Raw genomic sequence first — 19,759 nt, 5'->3', positions numbered from 1 at the left:
AAGAAAAGCCAAGCAAAAAAAAAAAAAAAAGAAAAAGTAAAAGACCATACTATTAAAAAACTCAGCATGTATCATATTATCATGTTTATGTAAAATTGTGTGTATGTGATTTTATGAACGTGGAGAAAAATATGGAAAGATACACTAGATTGTTAACACATGCTACCCGTGTGTGTGTTGGAGGAGACGGAAATGGAGGAGGCAAGCAAAGAAAGAGAAGAAATACTGTCCTAAAAACTCAAGCGTATATATGACCCAATTCATGTACACATATATTTATGTGCGTATATATGACACTGATTGAAAGAAATAGAATGAAAATTAGGATTAAGTCTACATCTTATGATTATATCTATATCTACTGACTTGGAGGGTGAATAGGTTGCTGTAGAAATGGCCCCCAATGAATCAGCCCTCTCTATATCCACACCCTTGTGTAGACTCTCTCGCTTTGACCCTGGGTCTGGCCTTGTGACTTATTCTGGCTGATGGGACAAGCCTTATGCAAGCAGAGGCTTCCGGCTGTGCATTGGGCTTGCCCTCTTGGAATGCTGCCACCATGTGAAGAAATCTGCTGAACACGTGTTGCCAAGCTGATGGCCAGCACCAACTGTCAACATGTGAGTGAAGCCATTTGGACTATTCATCTGCCAAATGACTGTATTCACATGAGTGACCCTAGATGACACCAGCAGAAGAACTGTCCTGCTGAGCCCTGCCCAAATTGCTAACCACGGGAATCATGGGGAAATAAATGGTTGCTGTTTCAAGGCAGGGGTTGGCAAACTTTTTCTTAAAGGGCCAGATAGTACATATTGTAGGCTGTGAGCCCTACAATCTCTATCACAATTTTCTTCCTCTCGTGTTGTGGGGCAAGAGCAGCCATAGACAATATGGAAGTGAATGGGCATGGCTGTGCTCCCATAAAACATTTATTTACAAAGGTGGCTGGTTCACAGGCCCTAGTTTGGCAACCCTACACTAAATTAGTCAGCGACGCAGCAGTTGCTAACCGATGCAGAGGGATGTCCGTGATACTGTCAAGTGAAAAAGTCAAACTGAAGAGTAATGTACAGAGTTTGATTCTTTTTTTAAATTTTGGCAAAAAACTCCAAACCAAACTCAGAAACCTCCTGTATGTGTGCATGTCTGCATGAGTATGTGTGCATGAGTGAGGATAAGATCCAGAAGAATACACACCAGCCTCCTGACTCTGGGTTCCTCACAGTAGTGGATTACTGGGTGTAGGCATGGCGGAGGAGGGGTATGCTGAGATGAATAGCTATTTTTTCATACAATTTTATGTTGTTTTTTGTATTACAGTGAGCATATGACTTCCAAACTTGGAAAAATTAAATAAGAAAAGAATGAGAAATAATTAAATGCCTCGAAATTTCTGTTTGACATGGTCGAAGACCAGGTAAAGCTAATGATGCTGTCCAAAGGCACCTCTGGCTCTGTCCACAGCAACCTCATCACGAAAGGGTGCTGGCATTTGCCCTGTGGCAGGAGCGAGATGGTTGGGAGTGGTAGGAAGAATGCGCGTGTTGAGGAAGAGGGGTGAATTTTCTGTTTGAATCATTTCTATGCTTGGATTTTCTCAAGGCAGAGCAGAAGCCTGAAAGTCATGGTCTTTGCCTAGTGGCCTGGACGTCTAAGAATTTATAGAGTCCGTCAACCCCGATTCCTCTGACTAAACCACTTTGAGTTGAGCCTCTGCTCTTGGTCAACGATTGTCTTTAGGGCTTTGCCATTGAACACCCTGCTGTAACAGCCAGGCCTTCTGACGAGCTCTCACAACCATTATCCATGAGCCGTGGGAGCCTCGGCTACAATTTGTGAGAATCTGTCCTCATTGGAATGTGGAATTTCTTCTTTTCTCTGCAGAAAACCTCTCTTGATTGATCGTTGCTGTTGTTGTAAGAAGAAAATCATTTACAAGAAGGATCGCTGAAGAGCATAGCAATTAACAGAAAAAGTGCTTAACAGCCTCCGCCAGCAATTCCCTGCCCAGTTAGTGAGTGTGGGCGGTGAATGTGGATGAGCCCAAGTGGAATGTTCTGGTGAGTCCTCTGGCCCTCTGACACTCAATCATCCCCTCACAAAAAAGCTAGTAGAGCCAATCTAAAAGAAATTGCTCTTGGCCCCAGACGATTGAGAATTTGAACATGTGTGGAAAACATGACCAATACAATGGGGTGGAGGAATTTTTGGGGGGAGAGTTAAGAGAAACTCTTTGATCAATTCTAGTAGTATTTCATCTACATATATATGATACATAGGCATATATATGTGTATATAATCCATAGGCATATATGTACATACACACATATATGCCTATTAATGTATATGTATGTCTCATAACACACATGTACACGCATACACACACAGCTTATACTTATCTTGCATGATGTTTTTAGCTTCGTCAGAGCAATTTGATTTCTACTATCTCATTACAATCAGCCTACCGACTTCTTCGTAACTACTTGTGTCAAACTTTGGTTTAGTTTGTCTATATGTGAAAATAATTTCATCGATTGATGATGTCATGTTGTTGTGACAATAAATTTTGAAGAAGTTGAGTTAGTCTCTGATTCCAAGATTTCTCCATGGCAAGGCAAGAAGAGAGAGGGGGCATTTGTCCCCAGGCGCCAGGCAGTAGAGGTGCATCAAAGGGGCTGGTTTGCAAGCGCCAGCCTGGCAGCCACAGCGGCGGAGTGGGAGGGCACTAACGCCCCTTCTTCTGTCCTCTGTGAACCAAAGGTAAGAAGCAGGAATAAAATACACAGAGGGAGTTAGAACTGTCAAACTCAGGCGTATTTTAAGGACATGGAACAGTACTCCCTTTGGGGATTTATCTATTTTTAGTTTGTTTTTTGTTTTTTGTTTTTTTGAGGAAGATTAGCCCTGAGCTAACTGCTGCCAATCCTCCTCTTTTTGCTGAGGAAGACTGGCCCTGAGCTAACTTCCGTGCCCATCTTCCTCCACTTTATACGTGGGATGCCTACGACAGCATGGCTTTTGCCAAGCGGTGCCATGTCCGCACCTGGGATCCAAATCGGCAAACCCCGGGCTGCTGAGAAGCGAAACATGTGAACTTAACCGCTGCGCCACCAGGCCGGCCCCAAGTGTTTGTTTTTAAAGCAAAGAAAAAGAATGCCATCACAACTGAAAAGAATTTTATGCAACAAAACCAGGTTTCAAGAATTAGTTTGGAAAAAGTTCTCCCACCATGTCACAGGGGTTGGAATACATGGCCGTGAAGCTCCTCTCAGCCCAATTTCCATGGTTTCTTTGAGTGTGGGTTTATATGACCGCCACATCAACAGGACATGACATCATCAGGTATACCTGATGTCAACCAAGCCCCAGAGTCCCCTGTCCCTGTGCAGGCTGGTCTTGTTTTCACATCTGAACTGAGCTGCATCTTGGCTCTAAGACTGGTTTATATGCTTCCCTGGTAAGCCAGAGGAACTTCAGTATTGGAAATTTGCACACAAAGGGATTCTAGGATTTCCCTTGTCCCACCTGCACCAGGGTACAATGGCCTTCTCAATGCTTTGCTAGGAGTGACAAAAACAGTAGCCAAAGTTGGGAGAAATGTAGTCCTTGGCGTGGGTGCATGTGTACAATTGTGTTGTATGGGGTCAGTGAGAAGAGAGGGAGAAAGGTGGCCCATTTGGGACAAGAAGACGGATTTTCAAGGACCCTTGGTTTGTCTTCTGGCCTTCACGCCCCTTTGCCAGCATTGGATGTGGAAGGGCCTGAGAGAAGGCAGAAGGGAGATTTTAATGAGCCCATAAAGCTTCCTATTGTGTGCATCTCCTTTGGAGCCTCAGTGTGGCTGTCTGCCTCATATCGCTGGCTTCAGAGTCAGCGCGGGAGGGGAGGCCCTTATTCCCCTGCAGGAGCAGCGCAGGGTGGAGGTCCAGTGCATGGACTCTGGAGCTGGACTCTTACTAGGTGCATGACCCTGGGCAAGGCACTCACCCTGCTTGTGTTCCTTCATGTGTTACAATGAAGAAAGTGATATGCTTATGAGGATTAAATTATATCTTCGTATGACCATAGAGTATTACACGCACCTAATAACCTAAGTATTTAATAAATCACTTCATACATGTGTTGTTTCTCACCAAGCATTTATTGAGCTCCTTCTGGGCATCTAGAGGCAGGTCAGGGCTAACTCCTTAACCCCCCAAGAGTTCATTACCCATAGTCTCAGTTTTTCCTGAAGTATCTGGGAAAGCATTTGTCGGAGGTGTGCTCCCAGTTTAAGAGAGTGGCTGAATCGAAATAAGCCTGATCATCTGGGACAAGGAGGTGGCAGTCCCTGAGGACAGGCCAGGGGATGGAAGCAACTAAGAGTAGCGTCTTGTTATCCAAATGCTGCTCTTGAAGAACCTTCGACGACGGAGCGAGTTCTCTTTGTTAGTGAGACTTGTACTTTCCACGCAAAGGTGCCACTCATCCATAACATTTATTCCGCCATTATCCAGTCATAGAGCGCTGACGACAGTCCTTCATTGGTCCCCTGAGAGGAATCTTCTCCAGCTCTCCCCACATGGCAGAGAACAGGAACCAGGCTGCTGACTGGGGAGGGCAGACGCATAATCGCTCAGCTTGTATTAGCACAGAATGGGGAAAGTGACAAGTCTGCAGTTCACGTTCTTACAGAGATGATGAGCTGTCTCAAACCAGCAATTTGGCTAAAAAAAGAGTCTGCAAGACTCCAAGTAAATTTGTCACTTTATGTTCCCCTCCTCTTTCCTAAGTGTTAATGCAAGTTTGCAGTTGAATATCAGATATTCTGAAATCGCGTTTCCTGGCATTCATTGATGCTACACTGAAAGCAGAATGCTAAGCAAAGTGTATTTTTCTCTTGCACCCAAATGAATCTTGGAACTGTATACATATACGTACATCTTCTCTTTCAATTATTCTTTTTGCTTCGGCTTTACAGTCTGACCCAGATACCATCTCATTTCATGTAATTCTTCAAATGTTTGTTTAGCCGTAGCTACTGTGCCAACATTACTACATGAGTGGTACCCAGATTGTTTAAACAGCAGGCAAATGTACTTTTTCAAGTGAATGTCTGATTTTAGGATTTGTCCTGGCATTCTTTAGGGTCAGAAAAGACTTAGAAAAAAATATTCAAAAAAGAAGTCCTTGAGAAGAAATCAGAAGATATGACATTTAAAAAATACTGTCTGAAAATTCCACTGATGGCAAAAGGCAATGCTTCAGACCAGAGCAGGGGTCAGAGAGGTCTGTCAGAGGAATTTGCCTGTGGAATGCTGTCCAAGCTGAAAATGATGTAGAGCGGCAGCAGTCAGATAAGAGAAAGGAGAGCAGGCACAGTTAGGAAGCAGGTGGCACAGTCATGGATTTGAGCCGGGGCATCTCCTTGAGATAGAAAATACAGGATTCCAGTAGAAGTAGTCTTAAAACGGTTGTAAAATGCCTTGACAGCTTGATGGATGTGGACTTCGTATATATATTTTTCCCAACGTAAAGAATGAGATCCTATAAAAGCATTTCCTAACTAGGAAAAGGACTATCTGTGTAGACTAACTGAATGGATCCGGGCCCCATGCCACCTGCTGCCGGTGCCCACAATATGCCTGCTTACACTGATGTACTGTGGGTGTTTCAAGCCTTCCTTTAATGGCAGTGGTGATACTGTGTTGTTTTCAGCCTTCTTGAAACCTTGTTGCATTTTGAGAACTCTTTTTGATATTGGTTATTGGAGCCAGTGGTAAGGATGCCCGCTGGCAGAAGGAAAACTCAGGCTGCACGAGAGCCTGTCAGTGGCTCCCATCAGAGGCCGGGCGGGTGCCTGAGCCACAACCATTCCTTGAAAAGCCTACGGCAGTTGCTTGCTGCTGTCAATAATGGTAATCATAGTTACAGAGCACCGTCCCCTGAGGAGCTCAAAGCACTTCATAGACGCTGTGGCATTGATCCTCATAACATGAGTGTAACAGGGAGAAGGAGCCAGCCTTGTCAGCATCTTATAGATGGGGAAGCTTCACCGAGGGAGGCAGAAATGACTTTCCATTTCTGTGGAGCAGAGTATGGCATAGAGGTTTTATGAATCTTGATGTGTGTGCTAATCGCCCCTCTAAAATGCACCACCCCTAGATCAGCTTTTCTTAATGAGCATGTCAACATCGGTGTATTGTAAAGCCTTTGACTGCTCCATAATGGAAAGACATTTAAGGATAATTTAGTGTTTTTTCTTTTATTTGTATTTTTACCATAAAAGCTATAGGGTAGCTTATTGTTACAAGGTTATATTCAAGTAAAGGTAAAAGAACAAAGGCCAAATGTCATGTAGTGGGCATGGAGAGAGGGGCAGGGGTAAGAAAACGGTGGTGGAAAATGGCCACGAAAACCATTTACTGTAATTGAGCATAGCATTTAGCTTTGAGAGTCCTGGAAGCCAAGGCTAAAAGGGAAACAGGATGACTTATAAAGGTCTCTATTTAATAAAATAAATATGCTATGAGACAGAGGAGTTTAGGTGTATAAGCTCAAGTAGACAAGTTAGCTGAGGAATAAAGGTTTAATTTTGCATCTTCTGAAGGCGATCCTAAGGCCAAGTCACAAAGAGTGGTTGCTCACCCCAAAACTACACACATATACACACACACATACACGCACCATAGACCCTCACATTTCTGTACTTAAAAGCTGAAGATGAAATGTGGTCAAAATTAACATCCAGGGCAGACTTGAAAGGGGCACTGGGAAAAGAAAGCTTTAAGTGGCCACTTGGTAACTGACAGGTGGAAGGCAGTGGAGGGAACATTTTTGCCAGATATTAGCCTCTATCTTTCTGCAATATTCTATGATAACCCATAGATTCTTCTTGCGCCAGCTATTTCAGTCTCCTTCTTCCTGACTTACAGTGTTGCCTGGATGTCTAGAATCCTCAGCTGTGCGTGACCCTTGGGGGCAGTTATCCGAACGTATACCCCAGGGGCAAGCTCTGATCTCCAAATGACACCAAATCCAGGAAGGGATCTTTGCTCACTGTTACTGCAAAATAACCAGGTCTCCAAGCTCCTTGCAAACTGGGGGCTCTTTAAACTGTTTGAAACAGGCAGTGAGGCCTGTCTTTCTTGTTTATGTTCTTTACTCTCAACTGTCTGAGCACAACCCTTTTGAGGGTTACACTTTTAGAGGGTTAGTTTTTGCAGTTCTAGAAAATGGATGAGGATGCTATCAACTGCCCTAAACTTAAAACATTGCCCAAAATAAACTGTTGGCATGCCAAAAATGTTCAGAGATCTTGAACATTCTCTCAAGCACCATCTTCATGAGTAATGCCCACTTCAGCTAAATCCTGCCCAGCTATATTTTCCTCCATGGTGTCTGTATGTGTGTGTGTGTAGGAAATTTTGACAGCTAGAAGTAAGGCAGAAAAGGAAAAAAATAGCATATGTTGCCTTATGTAATAATGCCTCTCAAGTCACTTGCTGCCTTTTTAACCAGGGGTAAAATACAACTTGATTTCAGTATTATTGATATTATTTCTGACTCTTGAAGACCTAGGAAATGAAAACTAAGCTTTAAAAGCTTTGCAGTTAATTGCTGCTGAGTTAAGTGTTTTTTTTTTTTTTTTTTTTAAACACCTTCGTGCTGACACATAATTTAGAAAATCAATCAGGGAGACAAGGAATAAAAATATGGGTCTAAAATACTCCTGGCTAATTACAGAATGCTGCAATAAACTTGAATGGCTCCGAGCGCCGTGGAGAGGAGCTGAAGCTGGGTTTGAGGACAGCTGGAGAGCTGGTGTCACAGAGCAGGCTGAGAAGAGATGAAGAGAACAGGGGCAAAGGGCGCTGTTGGCTCTGACAAAGGTGTTTCTTATCAGTCAGAATCAGTCCTGGCATAATGTTTTCTCTAAAGCCAGCCAAACTGTGGGGAAAGGCAGTAGTTTTAGAAATTGGAGATGATATTTATGCCTTTCATAAACGAACAGACACTGTGTCAGTAAATAAGGCCTAGTTTCAAGTCCGGCCCTTGACAATATTATAAAGGATGTAAATTGGTCTTGGGCCCCTGCTTTTTCTGTGCTCTTTTTCTCCTAATTGGCCCCTTTTGCCATTTACCAGGGTCCCAGTTTTCTCCACTCAAAAGGACAGGCCTTGAGAGTAAACCATCACACCTTGTATAAATTTAAGCCTGTATTTTCTGTCCCAAAGGGGGCAATAACACTCCCAAGAGGGCCAAAATTTATTCTTGGGAGGCAAATAAACCCTTATTCTTTTTATGTATAAAGCACAGATATACATACAGTGCACAAACAGATACACAGCATCCATATATCTGTGGTATTAAAATTTCATGGATGGGGCAATTAGGAAAAAAATGTCTAAGGCTCTGGAGAGGGTGGGCAGTGTGATAATAAAAATAAGATTGGGAAACACTTCCATAGGTTGAAGGGCTTTGGCTCAAGTTAAACTAAGTGGCCATTTCCCAGACAGTCAGTTCTTTGGCTAGACTCTTTGCCAATCCTTCTTTGGAGAGGAAGGAGGTTGAAGAAATTTAGTGGGCACCAGTACCTTGTCTCAGTCACCCATGAGTCGGGGAGGGGGTTAAAATTAGAATTCGTAGTTCAGTGAGTCATTCCAGCTTAGGAAATGAAATATTTCAGAATCATCCAAGAGGCACTAGGAAAAGAAGCAGGAGAAGGAGAAGCAGCAGCAGCAGCTGTGACTTCCTGGAATTTGTTCTCCTGTAAGGATCATTTATCCCTGTTTCTTGACTTTCCCTGGTTGAACACACTGATGGGTAATGCTTTGTGCTAAACTGGAACGCTGCCTTGGGAACTGAATTGTGGGAGGTAAATGCTTGCCTTGTGTGGTCTCCCTTGCAGGAGTTCGATCCCCTCCTTCCTGCTGCCTGGTGAAGTCCAGCTCTGTGATCCTTCAGAGAACAATGCAAAGCTCCCCTTCCCTGCCTTTGGCATCTTCTGTCTAGTTGAGTCCTTTATTTGTTCTCAGTCCTTACTTTTGACTGAACAAGCTTTTGGAGCCCAATCTTGTATCTGATGTCAGCCAGGGACATATTGGCAGTCAGTGAGTTTTGATAAGTCTTGCAGATAAATAATCAGCTCGCTAATCACCATCAGGGCATCTGAGCAGCACAGCGTTCTTACAATGATAAAATTAGCACCAAACTTTAAGAAGTGAAGGAAGATGTACACAGGAAATTACTAACACAAAACTGTAACTCCCTACCTGGTAAATTGCTGAAACAATCAATAGCACAGACAGTCTGGAAGCCTCCTTGGGAAGGAAAGGTGATAAATGTGTTACAGTCCCATAATGGAGGGGATGGGGTCTACAAATGGAGCCCTTCTCAAGGGGGACGTTGGGGGCTGCCATGGTAACTTCTACAGTGTGCTCCTCGTGTCTCACAGGTAGGTCTGGGATGTATTGGGCTAATTGGTTGGATTATGTGAAGGGGCGGGTTCCCTGAGGGGTTGTCTGAGGTTTTTCTGCAGTGGGTCACGTGCTCAGAAATCCATGTGTGTTCAGGCCACATGAATTTTTCATTGATAACGATAGTGAGTTGGGAGAGTCCCTGTTGGGCAACTAACTATCAGACTTGATTCAGACATGAATCAGGTGCATTCAAGGCCTTACTCATATCTTCATTTTGGTCATTAATCCTTTATAGTGTCCCAAGTTTATGATATGCTTTTAGTAATATTGGACATTAAGGGCTCAAGTTTGCATGATTGATTACATTGAACTTGGTTTATACTAACTAATTAATCCATGCCGGCTGGCATGACACCTGGCAGTGGTCAGTCATACAAGGATAATGGTGGACAGATGGTCAGGCCCTATGGCTCATGCATTCATGTGGATCAAATGATTTGGAGGAAACATTTTTTTTTGCTCAGAATCTCAAGTAGGTTGCTTTTTCGAGACAGGTGGGTTGCAATTAGTCATCCTCAGATCTTGTGTTGGAGGCCTGGGCCTTTGAGAGTGACAGCTGAGTGGGGGCTGAGGATCCCTTTGGGCACACTGTCCAGAAGAGGAAGCTGTGGAATAGTGCCACCATCACTGCGTTCAAAGCCAGAAAACCTGGCTTCAAACCTCAGTGCTGCTACATTCTATTTGAATGACGTTGGACAAGGCATTTGCATCTCTTTGACCTGATTTAAATGGAGATAATTCTACCACTCTTAAAAATGAGATTTTGTATTTGCATGTGAAAGATCTTGGCATATCATAGGCATTCAATAGGGGCTTAGTCTGATTTTCAAAGAGGCACAAGTCCTGCCAGGCTAAGATGTCAGCTACATTGGTTCTCAGGGAAGTATGTGACACTGAAGGACTCACAGGAGAAGTCCACATCTATTTTCCGGAACTGACTTAAGGAATCTCCCTGTTGAGTGAGGCATCCTATTCTGTTCCTTGTCATCTTTCTAGTGGCCAGGCAGAGATGGTCCAGAAGTAGCATGTGTCATTTCTACTCACATTCCTTTGGATAGAACTCAGTCATATCACCTCAGCCTAGCTCATGGGGGCTGGGAAATGCAGTCCCTGGCTGGACAGTCACTTTCCAGTGACGTTTTCACTCCATGGAGTGGTGGGAGCCCATTTCTTTGATGATCAGTAGGTGCTTGTTGACACAAGTAGTAAATGCAGAAGGCTCTGGCATGTGGAGAAGTGTCGTGGGGATAATAGGAATTAAGGGAAAGGAAAAACTATTGGCTAATCTACAAAAGCATTTTCTAGCTACTGTAAGAAAACAGGGCTGTCCGTCAGCACTTGGCCTCTCAGCCGCTCCCATAAATAAGTGCTTTTAAAGTCAACTCTGAGAGTAAAAACCACTTGACAACCGTTTGATTTCTCACTCATTCTAGGCATTTCATTGCAATTTGGGACATATCTACTGGGTACAGTGAGACACACCTGTAGAGAATGAATTCTGACTCTGATAGGATTTGTAAGGTGGACATACTTTTATTCCCATTTATTATGTTGGGAAATTGATAGCAGACATTTAAGAGCCTTGGCTCAAGGTTACATGGCAGATTAATAGACTGTCAGAGAACGGGACCCAGGAGTCTAACAATCCCAACCACGACCCTGGGGACCCATTTACCACATGGATAAACCTAAGCCGCACTTTCCAACTCCAACTTCTGCAGTCAAATGAAGTTTTTTTGCTATTCTGGTCATGTAACTAAATAAATGTCTTTTGTTTCCCCGCACCTTACCCCCCAAGCTTTGTTTAATGTTGGGTGCATTTACTGTAAAACTACTTTTGTGGAAAACAACTTGCCATTTACCTGTGCTGTGTGATTGGAAATTATGAGAAATTTACTCCGTTTATTTCCCTAGGAAAATGAGCCATTGCTAGACGCAGAACCTGCAGTAGCAGGCCAAGGCAAGGCCTGGGTTGTGTAGACGCCTTCTGTTTCTCCTTCTCCAGCCCCGTGTTTCTAACACTCTGTATTCCTGGATGTAATACTTTTCTTCATGCCCCCCCTATTAAGAGTTGAGTTAAAATGGAACTTTCCTTAACGATGGTAGGGGAAAGCAGCTTCACAGAATCAATTTCAATTTTAAGAGCACCTTGAGGATTACCAGGAGTTTGTAAGTTTTATTGTATTGAATTAATAGGCATTTCTGAAGCCAAGATTCTAGAGTTCAGACTGTCAATTTTTTTTCCCTCTTGGCTTCACTTCAATGATCATAATGGAGAGAATGATCTTTAAGTGAAACTTCCGAACGACATGCCATGCCAACGGATGGTCCTCGTGGAAATACAGTCCCCTTTAGCCGTTCAAGCCTGCTGCTATTTAAAGTTGAGGGTCTGGATTCAGAAGAGGAGTTTTCAAAGAAGCAAGTCTTTCTTTTGGAGATATTACTTGTATTTTCTACTCAGAGGGTCAAAGCACAATAATGTTCAAGTGTACAAAACATATCCTTATGCTCAGCTGTCTTAAGGATTAGTACTTAAGGATAGAAAGGGGCACAACTCTCTCTTTGATAAATGCTGCCCCAGACAGGTCGCCGTGATGGTACAGAATGCAGTTCCTTTATAGAAGATTCTTAAGGTGCTTTGGTTCTGTCGAGCCTGGACTTGTGGTGAGAAGGGATTGTGTGACCTGCTTTGAAATCTTCAAGGTCACTTATGTGTCTTATAAAGTCAGGGATTCCTCACTTGGCTGTGCATTGGAATCATTTAAAGAATTTTTTTAAAAAGAAAACATAGATGACGTGGGCTCCCCCACCCCCGACATACTAACTTAGATTTTTTTGGGTGGCTCTGGGGAATTCGTGTATTTTTAAAAATGTGCCTCAAGTAGATTTTGATCTAGGCAGTTCCTTCCATTGGGGAGTTGTGCTGGTTGTTTTATTTGCTCTTTGGATCCAGTCTCTGCCCTTCTCTTTTCTCTGGGATGCTAACCCCATCGAGGGGCTCTCTTGCTCTCTGACTTACTGGATTTGACCAGTGGGGAACCTTGACAGGAGATTAGAGGGCAGGAAGGTGGTGCCGTCAGGGTGTACTTTCTTCTCACTCCCCCATGGCATCTCTTGGGCTGGCTGTGGCCCTGTACTGAAGATGTTGCTCCTCTCCAGGTGGCACTGTCATCTTTACTCTCTTCTTCCACATTCCGATAGCCATTCTCTCTCCTCACCTCTTCGGGCCTTGGGTTGGGAGCCCTGGCCTATGAGTAGCCCAACGGGCTGCACCATGCCCTATGGTCTCCCTGCACCCTGCCCACTCTTTTGTAAATATTAAGTCGTTCTGGACTTACCTTAAATTTGTATGGCCATCTGTTTGCCACTGGGACCCTGAATGGTATAGGAATGGCTAGAAAACTTGACCTTCTAAGTTCACCCTCCTGTTCTGAAAGAGATATTCCTCCTCTAACGGTGCCTGATGGAGCCCAGACTGTTTATTCTGCAGCATCTCCTTAAGACAATGTGATTATTTATCACAGTCCCAAGAGGAAACACATTGAGTGCTGAAATAGAATTATTCGAAGAGATTTTGTTTACAAAGAGACTCTTTATAAAGCTGTGGTCTAGGAACCATGTGTTCGTGCAGTAACCTGGAGCTGGTAACACCCCGAGAATCAGAGGGAGGAGAGGCGGCAGTTATTGAAACCTAGGAGAGCAGGTGATGTAGTCAGGCACCTCCAGAGGAGCAGTGACTTTGGGTGAGGACGCAGCCTGGCCAAGGTGACCGCACAGGGAATAAATACTGTTAAAGAAAACCAGAGCTGGGCAGTAGTTAAAGTGGTGAAAACAGATTTTACTCAGGACTGTCCCAATAGGGGAAAAGAGACCTCAGTGTAGAACTGGACTCAGTTCCAAATACAGAGTGGGCAATGGGGATTTATAGCCAAGGAGCAGAGTAGGGGTCAATGGGTGGAAAATTACTAAGAGGAAACCTCAGGGGTGGAGAGGATTCTGCTTAAACTGACTTGATAGGATTCTCGCTGAAGGCAGACCCGGGTGATCAGATGTCATGTGAGGGACGGTGGAAGGTGAGGAACGTGATCAGATATGGAGGAGGATGATCAGATATCGAGGGTGAGGAATCTCACTAAACAGATTTAGTGGGAGTTTTGCTAAAACCGGGCAATGCAAAGAACCCGGAAGCCCAAAGGTCAAGTCCTAGTTAAGAAGAAGGTTCAGAGGAGCCACTTAAGTTTGGTCAAGGAGAGAGTCTTGGTCAGGACCCTGGTCTCCTTTTCCTCCCTCTCTCCCCTCTCCTTGCAGGGCTCCCCACTAGCTCAACCCATCTGGAAGCCAGAGGGCAAGGGAGTCTGTTAACACAGTCCACACACACGGGTCAGCCTCCTGGGGCGGAGAAGGGCAGAGAGCAGAGTCATAGAAAGCTAGCTTAATTCCTTTTTGAAACTTGTTCAAGAGCCACAGCTAAGTTAGCAGCCGAACCAGAGCCGTGGGTCTTCTGCCCATCTCTCCAAAGTTGGAGTCTATTACTCGACTTGCTAAGCCCACTGGGGGAGGATGAGTTGGGGGAAGACTTCCCCCCTCCCAGGCCTGAGAAGATGACAGGATGGTGAGGAAACCTGATAACCCTGCAGGAGGTGGTGCTGCCATGGGGGGCGAGGTGAGGGGGGAAGCCATCCTCTTCCTTTTAGGTGGTTTGGGTTCCCTTACCCTTAGGAAAACTCATGTAAGTGAACGATGTCTCTACTTCTTAGAAAAATATCCAGACCCGTTCTCATCCTCCTTCTCCCACACTTTTATGAGCATTGCCCTTGGGTTTGTTGTAGATAACCCCATAATTCCATAGAGGCCTCTGTAATAAGCAGCTTTCTCTATGCAGTGTCATGTTTAGTGGTAAACCATGAGCCATTCTGTGCAGTGTTTCTCCTAGGGGTCCAATCAACAAATTCCGCTTTACAGGGAGAAGTCACCCAGACACGGGTGACATGTTTACCTTAATTTGGTGTGAGTTCTGAATAACACATTTCAAATGATGGCGCACTCACTGCTTGGTTTGATAATAGCACAAGAGAACTCCCAGCAGGTTGCTTGACCGGTTCTGGAGTTTTGGTTCCTAAGAAGGGAAAGGGAGGCCTGGAAAATGTGACCCTGGGCTTAGGGACCTGCTTGTGTTGATTAGCAGTCAAGTCATTTGGAACCAGACAGTTGAGGAGGATCATTCACATTCTCGCCACACCTCATATCTCAGTCTTCCTGTATAAATAAAGGGGTTTTATCTTATATTGATTTCTTAGTTTCCTCTGAGGAGGGAACGTTGCTTACTTTGCTGCTGACTAAAACTCAGAGTTTTCCATTTCGGATACGGATAAAACAAAGTTCACTTAATTTCTGACTATACATTAGATGTAAAACTTTCCTCAGGAAAGTTTAGGTTCTTAATCCACTTTGAATAGTCAATTTTACTCAGGAGGCCATGAAGACATGCAAAAATAAAACTTTTTTGACCAGCCTACAAAAATAACTTACTACCAATTACTTCAGCAAAAAGAAAATCAACACAGTTTTAATATTGTAATAGTCTAAGGCAAGCCTTTAAAATTTAACAACAGCTACTTTGGCTTTTTAATATTTTGTTTCTTAAGCTTGGAAACTCAATGTGATCTTTCATTGTCCTGTGTCACTGGGGTGCGCGATGATTGAGGTGTTAATGGGAATTCTGTTTACTTCCTCATTCTGACTGTAGCAATATAATTTGTCACCTTCTGTGCGGGTGAAACACACTAGGTCAATACCTAGTGTGAGTACCGTCAGGGATGCACAAGATACACTGGGGTGGGAAGAAAATATTCCAATTTCTATTTATGTTTACTTTCCCCAAAAAACTAGAAAGAAACTAAACCCTTCTAATACCTAATGCGTGGACTGGCACTGCCACCTGAACAGTGTCAATTTTCTTATTCGATAAGGGAAGTATCCTGAAGGGAAGAGAGAACTCCTCAAGGCTTGTGGTGACACCCTTCCTTTTATGCGTGGTGCCATGACGGATGGCAATTTACATGTGTCAGGGAACATGGATTTATGGACGATGCAACTAGTCTTAACTGAACTACTCACCACAAAGTAGACACATAGTTTAAGAAGAAACATGAAAAGAGATGGCGCATAGGAGGTAATAATAAGGCAACAGTAAGTGAGCAAGAGGAAAAGGCAGCAGTGACAGTTCCTCTTCCAGAACTATCTTTCTTTATTTTAATTTTTTCATTAAGACTTTACTATTTCAGAGCAGTTTAAGATTTCCTCTATGCCCCCTTCCCTCACATATGCATAGCCCCACCACTATCAACATCCCGCACCAAAGTGGTGCATTTGTTATAAGTGATGAACCTACACAGGCATGTCATAATCACCCAAAGTCCACAGTGTATGTTAGGGTTCACTCTTGGAGTTGTACATTCTATGGGTTTGGACAACTATACAATGCACATCCACCATTACAGTATCATACAGAGTATTTTCCCTGCTCTAAACGTTCTGTGTGATCTGACTATTCATACTGCACCTGCACTCCACACCCCCTGGCAACCACTGATCTTTTTATTGTCTCCATAGTTTTGCCTTTTCCAGAATGTCATATAGTTGGAATCCTACAGTATGTAGCCTTTTCATATTGGCTTCTTTCACTTAGTAAGATGCATTTAAGTTTCCTCCATGTCTTTTCATGGTTTGATGGCTCATTTCTTTTTAGTGCTCAAAAATATACATTCAGCACTAAATAATATATAATAATAATATATAATATTAATATATAATGTGTCTAGATATACCATCATTTATTTATTCATTAATCTACTAAAGGACATCTTGGTTGCTTCAACTATCTCTTTTTCAGTGAAGTCACTAAGAAATTGGGAAAATACAAATTTATACCCACTATCACTAATGATGACCCTCCCCTAACTGTGCAGTGTCTTGGGATATTACCTAAAAAGAGTACGAAGCCATCATGCTTGGAAAAACAGACAATAAAGACATCTACAGTCTTTTTCACTGATTTAAAATAATGTACCATTCAATGTAATATTTTTAAAAACTTTAATAAGTGTAATGCAGAGTGCTTAAAAGCTTCTTTTCAGGTTTCTTACTCAGTAGGAAAAAAAAAAGCTGCATACTGCTGGAGGAAATACTTGTTCTTCCCATGCAATGAATATGGCTGAAATAATATGTGGAAAAAATATAGTGACAAGGCTTTTAATACCATCTGTACACTGACAAGTCCCAAATTTATGTTTCCATCCCAAATGCCTGCCTGTAACTCTAGACTCTTATAAGTGGCTGGTTTCTTGACACTTTCAATTTGAATATCTAGAGTCTTCTCCAACCTAACATGTCCAGATTGAATCCTTAATCTCCCACCCCCTGCCCCCTCCTCAGTCTTCTCCATCCCGTAAATGGTTACTACATTTTCCAAGTGCTTAGGTTAAACAACTTGTAGTACCCCATTTCCTTTCTCTCTTACCCTATATCCTATATATCTATCAGTGAATCTCCTTGGGTCTACATCAAAACATATCCAGAATCTTATGATTTTCTCACCTTATCTTACCACTACCATTTTAGTCTATCTCTTGTCTGGACAGTTGGAGTCAGTCCCCCATTCCTGTCTTGCCATATTGCAGTCTATTCTCCATGATGTGGTCAGAGAAATCTTTTTAAACCTAAGTCAGATCATGCCATGCTCTGCTGAGTACCCTGCAGTGGCTTCCCATCTTGGTCAGAAAGAAATCCTCTGGCCTCTGGTCCTACCACATCCCCACCCTCACTCTGGCCTCCTTGTGGTTGAGCCACTCCTAGAAAGCTCCTGCCTCAGGGCCTTTGCTCCTGCTGCCTCTCTGCTGACCTGCTCTTCTCCCAAATATTCCATGGTTTTCATCATCAACACCTTCAGGTCTTTGCCGAAATGTAACCTCCTCAGAGAAGTTTTCCTCAACACCTAAAATGGGTCACCTTATCACTCTCTGTCCCAATATCCTGTTGAACTTTTCTTGAGAGTGCTTACCCTGACATATATTTGACTTTTTAAACAATTTGCTTATCACCTGTCTTCCCTCACGGGAACACAGCTGTGCAAGAACTTCATTTTGTTCGTTACTTCCTCAGCACCTAGGCCAGTGACCAGCTCATACCAAGCGCTCAATAAATCCTTTTTGAATGATTGAGTGAAATGAATATTCATCCCTTAGTCAGCACATACTGCTGATAGATGCAGAGGAAACTTCGAAGAAACAAGTGTTGAAGCAAATCAAGTGAGTTTGCTATCCAGCTGAGTGAAATTCAGATGTAGCTTCCTCTTCAATAATAAAACATACCAAGTGCTATTCTTCTGTGAACCAATTATAGAAAAACATGCCAGAAAAGATGTGATCTCAACTGTAAATAACTTTACTAGAAACAACGTTCTTATGGAACAGTTGTTTAAAATAACATTTGATAGAATGGATGCTTTGACTGGCATACAAAGAGGATGCTGGGGTGAGGGCATGGGGACAGCATTGCTCATGAAATTTATCCTCCGTGTAGTAATTCATAGTCAGACTATTGCTGCAAAGCAATTGAAGCCAGAAATGTACAATGAACTGGAGGATATTATGGATGCAATTAATCTGATTTTAACAAGTCAGAGAGCTGTAGAAAATGCCAGGATCTTTGTAGTACTTTGTACCAAGGTGCAGAATGACCATAAAAATCTCCTGTGCCACAGAGAGGTTTGCAGTTGTCTCTTTACAAAAAGCCAAGAATTCCACATTTACTAACCTTTTCTTGTGGTGACACGCGGCTGTTACCCTGTGCTATCTAGTAGCCATTTTTAAAAAGAAGAAAAAAACAATTATTTTCTTGGCTACATGGAAAACATGGTGTTTTAACATATGTGAGAGAGTTTAGAGCTTTTTTTGAAAAAAAGTTATTCAATGAAGAGAACATTTTCAAAATGGATGTAAATTTTAGCAGAAACCTTTTTATTATTTGGGGACTGAATATTGAGTATTGCTATTTAGAAATTGCAATTGATAGTGTATTTTTCCATTTGGATCTATAGATCCTTGTGAGGCACCCTCCTCAGCAGAGGACAGTCATTAAATCCAAAATTTTAAGTAATTGAACTTAGAACTTGACTTTTGGCTCACTGTGATAAACTAAGATTTTAAAAAAGAGGGAAGCACATTTAATTACACTGTGCTCACTAAAAATATTACTATTGATAACTTTTTTGTGGAAACAAAAGATTCTTTGTATTATTAATGAAGAAGATAAACCAGCACTATTATAAAACACTAATTTTTTTCTTTGCTTTTTCTGTAAAAATTTTAATTTTGGGTATGTTTTATAATATGCACACTATAATAATACATTAGAAAAAGCATCAAATTTCTAACTTAAGAAATATAGCTTTAGAGGTTTGTGCTCAAAATATTTTATTGGTGGGGCTTACTATGAAAAGATTTTGTGGCCCAGTGACTGTGGATTACCCATATTCATATGTAATTCCCTGATACAATGTTGGAAATAGTCCAGCTCAACTTTATGAGACGGTCTGAAACATACTTAGCGCCAAGGTTTTATCTGGGGGACTCAGGGCATTTTTAGCTGGTAGAGACTCTGGTTTATGAACAGTTGGCAGTGCAGAATCAGATGCGTCTTGACTTTATTGGCCATGTACTGCATGCCGGGCACAATGCAGAGCCCTCCCACTCACCTTCTTTCAGGATCACAACAGACCGTTCCGTGGACACTGTTAGCTCGTTCTACATGTGAGGCGATTCTGACTCTGAGAGGTGACGTAGTTTGTGTGGGGCTACACAGATGGGATGGATGATTCAAACCCAGGGCAGCCAACTCCCAGGCTAGCACTGCCCCCATCCCCAATACTACAGACAACGTTAAGGGTGCAGAATTGGACCTCATATCCTACGACTGGCACTTACTAACTGGTGACCTTAAGCAAGTCACTTAACTTCTTGATGCCTGGGTTTCTTCTCCTGTAAAATGGGGCTGAAAGTTATAGTACATATCTTAAGAATCACTGAGAAGATTAAATGATGCTTCAAGGGCTCATACTAGTGCCTGACCCATAGTAAGCACTCAATAAATATTGGCTGTTATTACCATCGTAGCTCCTGTTTCCCCAAATTCTGCTCTCTGATTAGGCCCCTTGTGAGAGCCTTGCTCAGAGGGGATGCTCAATTTGTTAAGAATGATTTCATTTCACCTAACTTTTCAATCCATACATACTTATT

At 42.7% G+C, this 19,759-nt stretch overlaps 1 protein-coding gene across 9 annotated transcripts in view; it reads left to right on the top strand.

The window, feature by feature from the left end:
* The window catches only part of CBY2 (chibby family member 2), a 55,508-nt gene that overhangs the window by 15,454 nt on the left and 20,295 nt on the right, over positions 1-19,759 (top strand). For all 9 annotated transcript variants that reach the window (XM_070578292.1, XM_070578293.1, XM_070578294.1 and 6 more), the window contains one exon: positions 1,888-2,063. The gene's annotated coding sequence lies outside the window, so the exon portion shown is untranslated. The remainder of the gene's footprint in view (positions 1-1,887; positions 2,064-19,759) is intronic.

The sequence above is a fragment of the Equus przewalskii genome, chromosome 16 (genome assembly GCF_037783145.1).
Source record: "Equus przewalskii isolate Varuska chromosome 16, EquPr2, whole genome shotgun sequence".
NCBI lineage: Eukaryota > Metazoa > Chordata > Mammalia > Perissodactyla > Equidae > Equus > Equus przewalskii.
This window is presented reverse-complemented; position numbering and strand designations above follow the sequence as displayed.